We start from the raw sequence: 13,264 nt of genomic DNA on the forward strand, positions 1-13,264 counted from the left end.
GTTGGCAGGAAAAGCTGGAGGTGGGCTAATAAGAAGCAGGGTATCTTGTTAAAGTTTATTTATTTATTTTGAGAGAGAGAGAGTGCGTGAGCAAGGAAGAGCAGAGAGAGAGAAAGAGAGAATCCCAAGCAGGCTCTGCACTGTCGGCACGGAGCCAGACACAGGGCTTGAACTCAACAAACCATGAGATCACGACCTGAGCCGAAATCAAGAGTCGGACACTCAACCTACTGAGCCACCCAGGCACCCCAAGAAGCAGGTCATTTTATGTGATTGGCTTGTGAAGCAGATTTGGCTTTCTCTGGTGAGTGCTGAGTTGAAAGCTGGAGTCAAAAACAGGGAAGCTGGCAGTCGTTGATGAAATCCTGATGGTTTGGGACCAATTGCAGCAGAGGTTGTAGTTTGACCTGCCTAGCAGGTTGCAACAGAGATGGTCATTTGGCAAAGGACCTGCATAGACATTTCTCTAAAGAAGATACACAAATGACCAACAAGCACATGAAGAGGTGCCCAACATCCTTAGTAATCAGGGGAAATGCAAATAAAAACCACGAGATACCACTTCATATCCACTAGGACGGCAGTAATTTAAAACACACATAATAACAAGTGTCAACAAAAGAGGTAGAGAAATGGGAACCCTCATAAATTGCTGGTGGGAATGTAAAATGATGCAGCTGCAGTAGAAAACAGTTGAGCAGAGCAGTTCCTCAAAAATTTGAAAACAGAACTGCCATTTGACCCAGAATCCCACTCTCTGGTATATACCCAGGACAAATGAAAACATATGTCTGCACAAAAGACTTGTACATGAATGTTCACAGCAGCATTATTCACAGTCACCAAAAATGGAAATAGACTAAACGTCCATCAGCCAACGAATGGATAAACAACATGTGGTATATCAATGCAATAAAATATTATTCAGCCATAATGAAGTACTAATATATGGTACAACATGGTTGACCCTTGAAAACGTTATGCAAAGTGAAGGAAGCCAGACACAAAAGGCTACATAGTGTACAATCCTGTTTATATGAAATGGTCAAAAGAAGCAAATCCATAGAGACAGAAAATATGTTAGTGGTTACCAGGGCCTGGGAGGAGGTGGGAATAGGGAATGACTGCTAATGGGTACACAGTTTCTTTGGGAAATGATGAAAATGTTCTAGAATCAGTTAGTAGTGATGGTTGTACAACTCTGTGAATATACTAAAAAACACTGAATTGTACAGTTTTTAAAATGCTATGATTCTAAATTTAGGAGTTATGTTTTCTTCTTTCCCTTCTGCTTTTATTCTCTCTATGCACTTAGAAAATATAAATTGTCATAGCCTCTTGTTAGTTTTAATCACATGAGGTAGACCTAGAAGTTCCTAAACTCTCTTCCTTTAGCTCTCTCTGTTTCACCATCTATAAATATTTAGCCTGTGTTTGATTTCTCTCAAGCAGGGCCTTCCAAAAGTGCCTGATCCACCCATCTCCAATTAGCTGGTTGACTTTAAGATGGTAAGAGCTTCATGTTTTACCTTTCTCACTGCCACAAAAGTCTACTGATAATATATGTTCTAACCAGCCATCCCCAACCCCAGAAACACATTCAAATAACCTGTGAAATAAGTTTTGAATGTTGATGCCTGAAGCCCAGACCCAGCTGGATTGGTATAAGGTGGGCTTGAAAATTGATATTTTAAAAAGTTCTCTAGAAAATTCCAGTGGTCAGAGTTGATGAAAACTGAAATAAAAAATAATTATTTGTAAATTTTAGATTTATTAATTATATTTCTATCAAGCAATATAAAGTTCTAAAAGTCTAGTGATACTTTCTAAGACTTTTAAAAACACAGTTCTTTGTTCTGCCCTTATCCATCCTTCATTCTCATTCCCCAGAGGCAACCACATTCAACCCTTTTAACTATTTCCTTAAATTATTTACCTCTATTTATTGGTGGTGTTATTATACTGATATTTCTTATTTATTTCCTTATTTTTTAATTTTTTAAATGTTTATTTATTTTTGACAGACAGAGCATGAGTAGGGGAGGGGCAGACAGAGATAGAGACAGAATCTGAAGCAGGCTCCAGGCTCTGAGCTGTCAGCACAGAGCCCAACATGGGGCTTGAACTCATGAGCCGTGACATCATGACCTGAACTGATGTCAGATGCTCAAATGACTGAGCCACCCAGGCATCCCCAACTGTTGTTTTTAATGTTTGTTTATTTTTGAGAAAGATAGTACAAGCAGGGTAGGGGTAGAGAGAGAGGGAGACAGAGGATCCAAAGCAGGCTCCATGCCGACAGCAGTGAGCCCTGCATGGGGCTCGAATCCACAAACCGGGAGATCATGACCTGAGCTGAAGTCGGACGCTCAACCAACTGAGCCACCCAGGTGCTCCCACACCCAACTGGTTTTTCACAAAGATGTGAAAAGAATTGAATGGATCCAATGGAGGAAGGATAGCCTTTTCAACAAATGGTGCTGGAGCAGTTGGATAGCCATAAGCAAAAAAAAAAAAAAAAAAAAAAAAAAAAAAAGGAACCTTGACTTAAACCTCAAACTTTGTACAATTAACTGAAAATGGGTAATGGAGTTAATGTAAAATGTGAAACTGGCTTTAGAAACAAAACATAGGGAAAAAAATCTTTAGGATCTAGGACTCAGTAAAGAGTTCTTAGGCTTGACACCAAGAGCACAATCCTTAAAAGGAAAAGTGGATGAACTGGACTTTAGCAAAATTAAAGACATTGGTTCCATTGACCCTGTCAAAAAGATGCAAAGACAAGTTACAAACTGGGGGAAAATATCTGCCAGTCCCGTATCTGACAAAGGCCTTATATCTAGGATATACAAAAAAACTCTAAGAGCACAACAATAAAAAAGCAAATAATCCAACTAGAGACTGGGCAAAAGACAGGAACATACATTTCACCAAGAAGGAGACATGGATGGCAAATAAGTATCTGAAAAGATGGTCAACATGACTGGCCATTACAGAAATGTAAATTAAGACCACGATGTGATATCACTAAGCACCTATTAGTTGAAATAAATAAATAGTGATAAATACCAAATGCTGGTGAGGACACAGAGAAGTGGAATCTCCATACATTGCTGGTGTGAATGTAGGATGGTTTAGCCAGTCTGAAGAAGGGTTCATGGTAAAGTGAATACAAAGATGTAACATGAGGATGTTCTTCGGTGGTAATGGACCAGTTCTGGAGCTTGATTGTGGCAGTGGCATAAAACTACACACACACACACACACACACACACACACACACACACACACACAAATGCAGTTTTTTTAATGGTAAACACTGAATGAGGTATATAGTCTAATTAACAGTAATGCATCAGTGTCAGTTTCCTAGTGTTGATATTATACTACAGCTATGTAAGATGTCACCACTGGGAGAAGATGGGTAAGGATGAAGTTGTACTATTTTTGCAATATCCTGCAAGTCTATAATTATTTCAAAACAAAAAAAATTAAGAAATATATCCCCCAAAAGAAGTCTGCCCCTTCTGACTATTAGGCTGGGCCTCCTGTGACCTAAGCTGGCCAATCCACATCAACCTCCTTCTTAGGCATAGTATTTAGATAAAAAGAAGTCACATTACACAAATCAGCCAACCAGAGTCCTCTTGGAGAACTTTTTTTGTCTACCAAGGAAGATAACATGGGGGAACCCTGATAATGTTATTTGAATCCCTAGATCCAGCTGTGCCTCAAAGCATAGAGCCTGCATTTCCCAATTGTGCAAGCCAATAATTCCTCTAAAAACATCGATGTATGATAGGGAGAATCCAAAAGGACAGTAGTCATAATAATTACTAACTATAGTTTTTACCTTGTTTCTATTTCCTTCTATCTAAGTCACTCTGAGTCTTTGAAAACATAGGATAAAAACTGAGCTACATCCATTGAAGGGCTTAGATGGAAATAATAATGGTGCAGTTAACATCAATGTAATGTTTGGGTATACAAATTTTCTGTGAATGCCTGAAATTATACCATAAAATAATCTACCTTCTCTGTTCAGATAAATGGTCCCTTTGCCAATCAAATTCATTTCTGTTTAAGCTGAATGCAATAAGCATATAACATGAGGAGGCAGATATGGAAGATCATAGTCAGAAGTTAAGTCTACTTTCCTATGTATCAAGGAAGAGAATTTTAGAGAAATATAAACCAGATCTGAATCAAGTAAAAAGTGTCCAACTAGAGAAAAGTATCCATATGGAAAACTGTTATCTCGTGGCAACAAGGCAGCCTCAGTTGCCTAGGTGACTCCCACAGGAAGATGTTAGCCATGTGGCTTTCTTTATAACCTGGCAGGATAGGCTATTATCTCCAGGGTCTGGCATCAGGAGCTCCAGATAAATGGGCCCTTGTTTGCCATCTTCCAGGACATGGCAACATAAGTTCAATTGAGACAAGCCATAACCGAGAAGTACACTCACTGAACCCTTCTCATAAGGGAGCTGGCTCATCTTCAGATGTGCAGACAGGATGGATGTAACACCCAGGAGCTATGGGAACAAATGACAGAGGGCAGTACAGGTCAGTAGTTAGGTGAGTTGAGTGAGGTGGCAGAGGAAGATCCAGTTTAAGTGCCAAAAATTCTGGCTAGCTCTCAGCATATGGTGGCAGAGTATCAAAGAGCAGGCTACATATAAATGGTGATTCTTGGAAGCCTAAGCAAGTTGTCAGTCAGCTCAGGTGCATCTTACAACAGGGGGCAAAACTGTGGGCACTGGACTGGCTATGGAAGCCAAAACTTGATTCCATGGGTAGTCAGTGGGGAAAGGTATTAGGACATACAGGAAAGAGATAAGCACAGAGCTCTAATCCGGGATCATCCAGGGTAGGGTATACATCATTGTGGCAGATACCCAAGCTGAAGAAATAAGACAGAAGCCCAGTTCTGTGAAATGGGCTATAAAGACCCAGAAATCAATTTAGAAGTAAGCAGAGCCCAATGTTGAGCTCCCAGAATGTTAAAACGGAGCTCCTGAAATTTTCACTGAGAACAGACATCATTTGTAGAGAATAAGGCAAGATTTAGCCTCTAGGTGGAAACTGAGGGGCCCATTTAGGAAAAAAAAAAAAAAAAAAAGGATAATAGTAACTGGGAACCCAGCTGGAAATGTCACCGCTACCATTGTGAAACTTCCCTCAGTTCTATGTATGCCACTATTAGAGCTGGATTTTGTTTTTAGCAAAGGGTTATCCCATTCCTTATAAGAAAATTTTCTAGGGGCGCCTGGGTGGCTCAGTCAGTTGAGCATCCAACTTCGGCTCGGGTCATGATCTCACAGTTCATGGGTTCGAGCCCCACGTTGGGCTCTGTGCTGACAGCTCGGAGCCTGGAGCCTGCTTTGGATTGTGTGTTTCCCTCTGTCTCTGCCCTTCTCCTGCTCGTTCTCTCTCTCTCTCCCTCTCTCTCTCTCTCTTTCAAAAATAAACATTTAAAAAAAGAAAATTTTCCATTAGTATATATGTCATAATTTAAATGTTTATCAGCCATTTATACCTTAGTATGAATTTGCTTACATTTTTCCTTCTGGAGAGCAGGTTTTGATAGAAATTGGAAGAAATTATAGCAGTCTTACTGAGAGGCTAAGAGCCAGCCACTGTGCTCTGCACTAGGGACATAAAGATGAGGCAAAGCACATGTGCTTCATCTCTGAATAATTTTATAATCTTCTATACTAAATGTGGGAAGGAAGCCACTAAAGGGAAAAATAGGTGCAAGAGGAAAGTTGGGTTGATTATAAACAAATATTTTCTTATTTTCCAGTGTTTCCAAATAGGGATGTGTCGAGTAAGAGATTGCTACGGCTGAGGTCAGAGAGGTCTTTTCCTGCTTTCTCCTCTAGGGTTTTGATGGTTTCCTGTCTCACATTCAGGTCCTTTATCCATTTTGAGTTTATTTTTGTGAATGGTGTGAGAAAGTGGTCTAGTTTCAACCTTCTGCATGTTGCTGTCCAGTTCTCCCAGCACCATTTGTTAAAGAGACTGTCTTTTTTCCATTGGATGTTCTTTCCTGCTTTGTCAAAGATTAGTTGGCCATACGTTTGTGGGTCTAGTTCTGGGGTTTCTATTCTATTCCATTGGTCTATGTGTCTGTTTTTGTGCCATTCCAGTGTTTCCAAATAGGACTCATTTTTCCATGGAAATCCCACAAATGATCCTTGCCATCTTTCCACAGCCCTTAGCCCAACATCCTAATTCTTCAAATAGCATCAGGGCTTCTTGGTCCCTGCTTAAAATCAGGAGGAGAGATGCTGGAAGATCATTTTGTTCCATACACCTTGATTTATTGACAAGGAAATCCCAGCCCAAAGAGATAAAGCAACTGGAAGAAATCATAAAGAGTTCAAGACAGAAGTTCATGGATTCCCCAAAGCCTTGCATCAAAACCCTTTCAACTGCATCATAGCATCTCTTAACAATAGGTCAAGAAAACTACAAATAGCAGAGAAACCCCACATCACTTGTTTTACAATGTCCACTACATAAACTTCAAACCCTTGGGCCTGGCTTTCAAAGCCTTCCACTCTCTTTGGTCTACATAACTGCTCTACTTGATCTTCCATTACTCATCTACTTCAATTATTTGACTCTTATATCACCTGTGCTTTCCTATTTCCATCCCCTCATTCATGCCATCCTCTCCACCAGATGCCCTACTACTGCCATCTCCATATAAAGAATTCCTACCAGTTCTTCAGTGCTGTCCCATTCGCAAAGTCATCTACAATCTCACCCGCCAGAAAAGATCGCTAACTATTTTTGTGTTTGTGCCATTCCAATGGCTCTTACCACATACTACTGTAACTGCCTTATCTGTCCGAATGAAACACAGGGACTCTGATGTATATCTGGAACCCTTCCAGAATTCCCAGCACAGTAAATTCTGCGCATGATAAATAAACAAATAAATGAATAGAACAGAACAGAATAGAATAGAATAGAATAGAATAGAATAGAATAGAATAGAATAGAACTAACTTGAATTCATGTCATTGACCAAAAGGTGGAGAACAAATCACAGCAATGCTGTTCCAAAGCCTCGCCTCGCTGGGGCAGACTAGATAGGCCAGAGAAGGAAAAACTAGAAGGAGACTGCCGAAGGACCAATTAAGGGACCTGTGATTATTATGGAGTGAGGAAATAAAAGTAGAGATCCAGATGGTAGAACTGGACCTGGACAGGAAACAGCAAACTGGAAACACATTGCAAGCCAAGACATGGGGCCTGGAGGAGATGAAGAATAAAGCTTTAATATGGGAGACTAAACATGGAGGTATCCTAGACACAAACAAGCACACAGCGATTGCCAAATTGTTTTGTGATTTTCTCCTTCTTGTTTTTTTTTCAGTTTTATGGTTTTATTAACACAAATATAATATGCACATAAGCTGTCTATTCATTTTCTTTGCTGTACAGCCTAGCATTGGGCTCGGTGACTCTGATGGCCAACTGGGCTGCTCTTTCCACAATGGCTTTGCCTCTTCTTGAAGGAGACATTGTGAGCAGTCTCAGCACAGTAAGATTTGTTGCATATCAGCAGCACTTCAAGCTCCTTGACATTGTGGACTAGAAACTTCCAGAAGCCACTGGACAACATAGTCTTTGTTTTCTTGTTGGTCCCATAACCAATATTGGGCATCAAGATCTGGCTCTTGAATCTTCTGTGCACCCTATTGTCAATGCCTCTGGTTTCTGCCAGTTGCACATAATTTTCACATATTGGTCTGACTGGTGCTAAATGAAATTCTTGGTCCTCTTTTTAATGCTCTTGGGCTTCACAAGCGTTCTAAGGGTGGCCATGATGCTGAGTAGGAGATAGCTGCCACCTCCACAGGCAGCATGGAGGAAGAGACTGATTTTCTCTTTTTTTTAATGCATTTATTTATTTTGAGAGGGGTGGTAGGAGCAGAGAGAGAGGGAGAGAGATAATCCCAAGCAGGCTCCACACTGCCAGCACAGAGCCCAGCTCAGGGCTCAAACTCACGAACTGTGAGATCGTAACCTGAGCCGAAACCAAGAGTCAGACGTTTAACCAACTGAGCCAACTAGGCACCCCTGCTTTTCTCCTTCTTGATGAAAGTTGTGAGCTTAGTTACTAATCATTCTTTTTTTTTTTTAATTTGTTGGAAGGTTCTGTAAGTCTCTGAAGCACAGAAATGCAGGCTGTGTCCCCGGGAACCCTGCCCTGTACCTTCCCTCTGCCCCCACCCATGCTCTGTGGAGACATCTCAGGGCCACCAGGGTTGTCAAGGGGCATCCTAGGCAGGGTTCTGGAGCTCCAGCTAACCTCCCTTCAAACACTGAATTTCAATTTATCTTGTATTTTGGGTTTGCCTTAAGATATATCTTGAAAAAAAGAATTTGCTGTTTTAAAGGTGTTTTATATGACCCAGTAATTCCATCCCTTTCATTCAAGAGAAATGAAAATAGATGTCCACACAAAAGTCTGTGCACAAATGTGCATAGCAGCCTATTAATAATAGCCAAAAGGTAGACGTAAGCCAAATGTCCATCAACCGATGAATGAATGGATAAACAAAATGTGGTTTACCAGTGCAATGGAATATTATTCATCCTTAAAAAGGAATGAAGTCCTGATACATGCTAAAAAGCCAGTGAATCTTGAAAGCATTATGCTACATGAGAGAAACCAGTCACAAAAATCACATATTGTATAATTTCACTTAAATGAAATGTCCAGAATAGGCAAATCCATAGAGACAGAAAATAGATTAGTGGCTGCCTGGGGTGGTGAGGAATAAGGGCTGACTTTTAATGGGCATGAGGTTTCTTTTAGGGGGGTCAAAACTGTTCTAACATTAGACTGTGGTAGTGGCTGCTTGACCTTGTAAAGACATTTAAAAACCACTTTTACATTTTTTTAATGTTTTATTTATTTTTGAGGGAGAGAGAGCATGAGCAGGGGAGGGGCAGAGAGAGAGGGAGACACAGAATCTGAAGCAGGCTCCAGGCTCTGAATTGTCAGCACAGAGCCTGACATGGGGCTCAAACTAATGGATCATGAGATCATGACCTGAGCCGAAGTCAAACACTTAACCAACTGAGCCACCCAGGCACCCCTAAAAAACACTTTTAAAAGGCTGTGTGGTCTATGCATTACATCTCAATAAAGCTGTCTTTTTTATTTTCAAATTTAAAATTTTAGAATCTTTCACTCTAAGGCAATGGTTCTCAACAGACAGCAAGGGGCCAATCCTGTCCCCCAGGGAATATTCAATATCTAGAGACATTTTTGACTGTCACAACGAGGGAGGTGTTACTGGCACCTAGTGGGTAGAGGTCAGGGAAGCTACTAAACACCCTACAAGGCACAGTACAGGCCCCACAACAAAGAAAAATCTTGCCCAAGATGTCAACAGAGCCTTGGCTAAGATACCCTGATCAAGGGTAAGTGCTTTAAAATAAAAATGAGGGGCACCTGGGTGGCTCAGTTGGTTGAGCATCTGACTCTTGATTTTGGCTCAGGTCATGATCCCAGGGTCATGAGATTGATCCCTGTGTTGGGCTCTGTGCTAAGCATGGAGTCTGTCTGGGACTCTCTCTCTCTCTCTCTCTCTCTCTCTCTCTCTCTCTCTCTCTCTCTCTCCCCCCTCTCTTTCTCTCTCTCAATAAATAAATGAAATGAAATAAAAAATAAAATAAAATAAAATAAAATATAAAATAAAATAAAAATGACTGTTCTAATACTTTCATCGAGGTTTGTTGTTGTTGGTTTTTTATGGTATTTGCTACCCACCCTCACCCCCATATACCCATGGGACTCAGGAGTTGCTTCACATCTTTTGGACCTGGTCTCTCAGGGCTAAAGTGGCCGCTAGAATGCATGAATTCGTGTTTATAGCAGTGATCAGCTCCTCCCTCTCACAACGGTTAGAAACCACTTCAGGATTATAGTCAGAGCTCTTGAAAATATTTATGCAACAATTTTTAATGATAGTTATGGTTCTACAAAATGGACAGGGGCTATCTTAACATTGTAAATAAAGTACCTAATTTAGAAGGTAAAGAAACATCCATATTTTATAGTCTAGAAAATTTAAATCCATGCTTTAAAAAGAGACCTTACATGAAATGCATACACAAGTCAGCAAGTTTATTTGTCAAAATATATTTATACAAAAGATGCATTATAAAGTTAGGGGATCTGGTGAGGCTAGGCAAGTATTCACAGTAACTACATGAGGGCAAGTGCCTATGGAAAAATTTTGTGACAGGCAAGCTGAAGTTAACTGAGTAAAGCCCTGTATGGAGCCAGCTCTCTCTATGGGCGTACCTTGTTTTATTGCACTTCCTTTTATTGTGCTTCGCAGACACATACAATTTTGCAGGGCTGGAAACATTTGTTTTCAGGAGTCAGAGCCTCCCTTGCCTGCTTTGTTGGTTTCCCTCAGGGACATGTCTCTTTTTCTAGGAGACTTATTCTTTTCACCTTACCTCTATCACACCTCTAACAAAACCAATTCTCTGAAAAAGGTTCTGACAAGATCTTCACCTGGATGGTTGATAATGCCTAAATTTTACCTTTCCCAAGGGTGTGTGTATTGTAAAAGTTGTCAGAGCCTTCAGCGGAAGGAAGGAATGAAAGTGTAAAATTGGAAACTTAAGACTTGCTAGATGGGGCTATGCAATTAACACATCAAAGCAACAACATGGATAAATCTAAAAGTAATTATGCTGAGTGAGTGAAGCCAGACGAGAAAAAATATATACAGTATGATTCCATTTATATAAAATTCTAGGAAATACACACAGAAAGCAGACAGTCGTTGCCTGGAAATGGGATGGTTGGTGGAAAGGGTGGGTGGGAGGCAGGGATTCCCAAGGGACAGCAGAAAACTGTTGGGGGTGATGCATATGTTCACTGTCTGGATCATGGGGATGGTTTTGCAGGTGTATGCATATGCCAAAACTCATAAAATCACCTACACTTTAAATATGTGCAATTTATTGAATGTCAATTATAACACAGGTGGTTACAAAATTTAAGGTTACAATATATTTTTTAAGAGCACTGTGCAATTTCCAAAGGGAAGTCAAACTTGCAACTTACAGGAATGGTAAAGCAAGATTACGTCCTAAAAGTACATTGTTCTAAACTTTTATATAACTGAAAAAACAACATTTAATCTGTATTTACATGGCAAGAGTGAACTCTAGTAGACATTGCTGTGGCTTAATAAAACTGAAGTAAACCTTGAGTTGAAGCTTGGGATAATTTCCCCTTTTGCTGGTTCAGTGGGTTCACATTACTCTCTTATGAACCCCAAATCTGTTCCCAAGCCCCTGTACCTCCAGTCTACTCAGTACCCTGCCCCCAGATCCCCAGTAATCAAGGCATTAGAAGAGGCTCATGAAGAGCTGAAGTGGGTAACTGAACAGTAACCACAGTATCCAAGGCATACCTAGAAGGCCATCTCTCACTTGCATCACCTGGATAACAGCCCAGGTGTCTTACTTAAAACTGAGCTTCAGGGGTGCCTGGGTGGCTCAGTCGGTTAAGCATCCGACTTCGGCTCAGGTCATGATCTTGCAATTGTGGTGGTTCCAGCCCCTCATCAGGGTCTGTGCTGACAGCTCAGAGCCTGGAGCCTGCTTCGGATTCCGTGTTTCCCTCTCTCTCTCTCTCTGCCCCTCCCCTGCTCAGGCTCGCTCTCGCTCTCTCTCTCTCTCTCAAGAAATAAACATTTTGAATAAATAACAAACAAACAAACAAATAAATAAATAAATAAATAAAATTGAGGTTCAGATATATTCCATAAATTTTATCTAGGAGGTTGAGAAATAGCAGAAAAATGAACAGTGGTCTCAGATGGTGACACTACTGAAGCAACTGAGGTTCTGGCAAATATATAGTTCTCAACTCTGCTTCAAAGAGTTCCATGGGAAGATGGAGAATTTGAGGGGCCCCACTCCCAGCTGGGGTCTGTATATTTGCATGGGGCTCAGCCAGACATCAGAGTTGGAGCACTGGGGCCCAGGCACAGGGTCTCAAGGGCAGCTCCACCGAGATGAGGTCAGGTGGGATGGTGCCTTTCCCTCTGCATCTGGACATGAATATCTGTAAATGGCATGTTGGTCTGGGGTCCCTCCGTCTAAAGACAGAAACCCTCCTCCCCAAGCAACTCATGAAGTGGAACAAGACCTAGAACACTGCAAAGGCTGATGTCCTAGTGCCGCTGTTGCTAACAAATGCCACTGAAATGCACATCACCTGATCCATATTCACAACAGTATGGGATGTGGGTATGGGCTGCAAACAGCAGCAACTAAAGTCAGAAATCCATTCCGTGTTGTTGCCACTTCTGGTGTTGAGAAAAGCCAGACTTCTGGGCATCCAGAAGAGTGAGCTTTTTGCCTGTGGAGTTTGTGAGACCTCCAGAAGCCAGCACCAACTTGCTACTCCCCTTGCAAAAACCCCAAGCTCAATGAAACCAGAAGCTGGTTCTTTGAAAGAATTAACAAAATTGATAAACCACTAGCCACTTTGATCAAAAAGAAACAGGAAAGGACCCAAATAAGCAAAATCAAGAATGAAAGAGGACAGATCACAACCAACACAGCATAAATAAAAACAATAATAAGAGAATATTACAAGCAATTATATGCCAATAAAATGGGCAATCTGGAATAAATGGACAAATTCCTACAAACATATACACTACCAAAACTGAAACAGGAAGAAATAGAAAATTTGAACAGACCCATAACCGGTAAGGAAATCAAACTAGTAGTCAAAAATCTGCCGAAAAAACAAGAATCCAGGGCCAGATGGCTTTCCAGAGGAATTCTACCAAACATTTAAGGAAGAGTTAACACCTATTCTCTTGAAGCTGTTCCAAAAAATAGAAACGGAAGGAAAAATTCCAAACTCTTTCTATGAGGCCAGCATTACCTTGATCCCAAAACCAGACAGAGACACCACTAAAAAGGAAAACTATAGACCAATTTCCCTGATGAACATGGATGCAAAAATCCGCAAAAAGATATTTGCCAACCGGCTCCAACAATACATTAAAAAAATTATTCACCACGACCAAGTGGGATTTACACCTGGGATGCAGGGCTGGTTCAATATCTGCAAAACAATTAACGTGATTCATCACATCAGTAAAAGAAAGGACAAGAACCATATGATCCTCTCAATAGATGCAGAGAAAGCATTTGACAAAATACAGCATCGTTTCTTGATAAAAACCCTCAA

At 40.8% G+C, this 13,264-nt stretch overlaps 1 long non-coding RNA gene across 4 annotated transcripts in view; it reads right to left on the reverse strand.

Moving 5' to 3' along the window:
• LOC145713622 (uncharacterized) overlaps positions 1 to 13,264 on the reverse strand; it is a 171,952-nt gene that overhangs the window by 147,767 nt on the left and 10,921 nt on the right. For 2 of the 4 annotated variants that reach the window (XR_014136653.1, XR_014136654.1), the window contains exon 2: positions 13,092 to 13,138. The exons of the other annotated variants lie outside the window; for them this stretch is intronic. This is a non-coding gene — a long non-coding RNA (uncharacterized LOC145713622). The remainder of the gene's footprint in view (positions 1 to 13,091; positions 13,139 to 13,264) is intronic. 4 annotated transcript variants of the gene reach the window in all.

The sequence above is a fragment of the Panthera onca genome, chromosome X, assembly GCF_046562875.1.
Source record: "Panthera onca isolate mPanOnc1 chromosome X, mPanOnc1 haplotype 2, whole genome shotgun sequence".
Lineage (NCBI taxonomy): Eukaryota > Metazoa > Chordata > Mammalia > Carnivora > Felidae > Panthera > Panthera onca.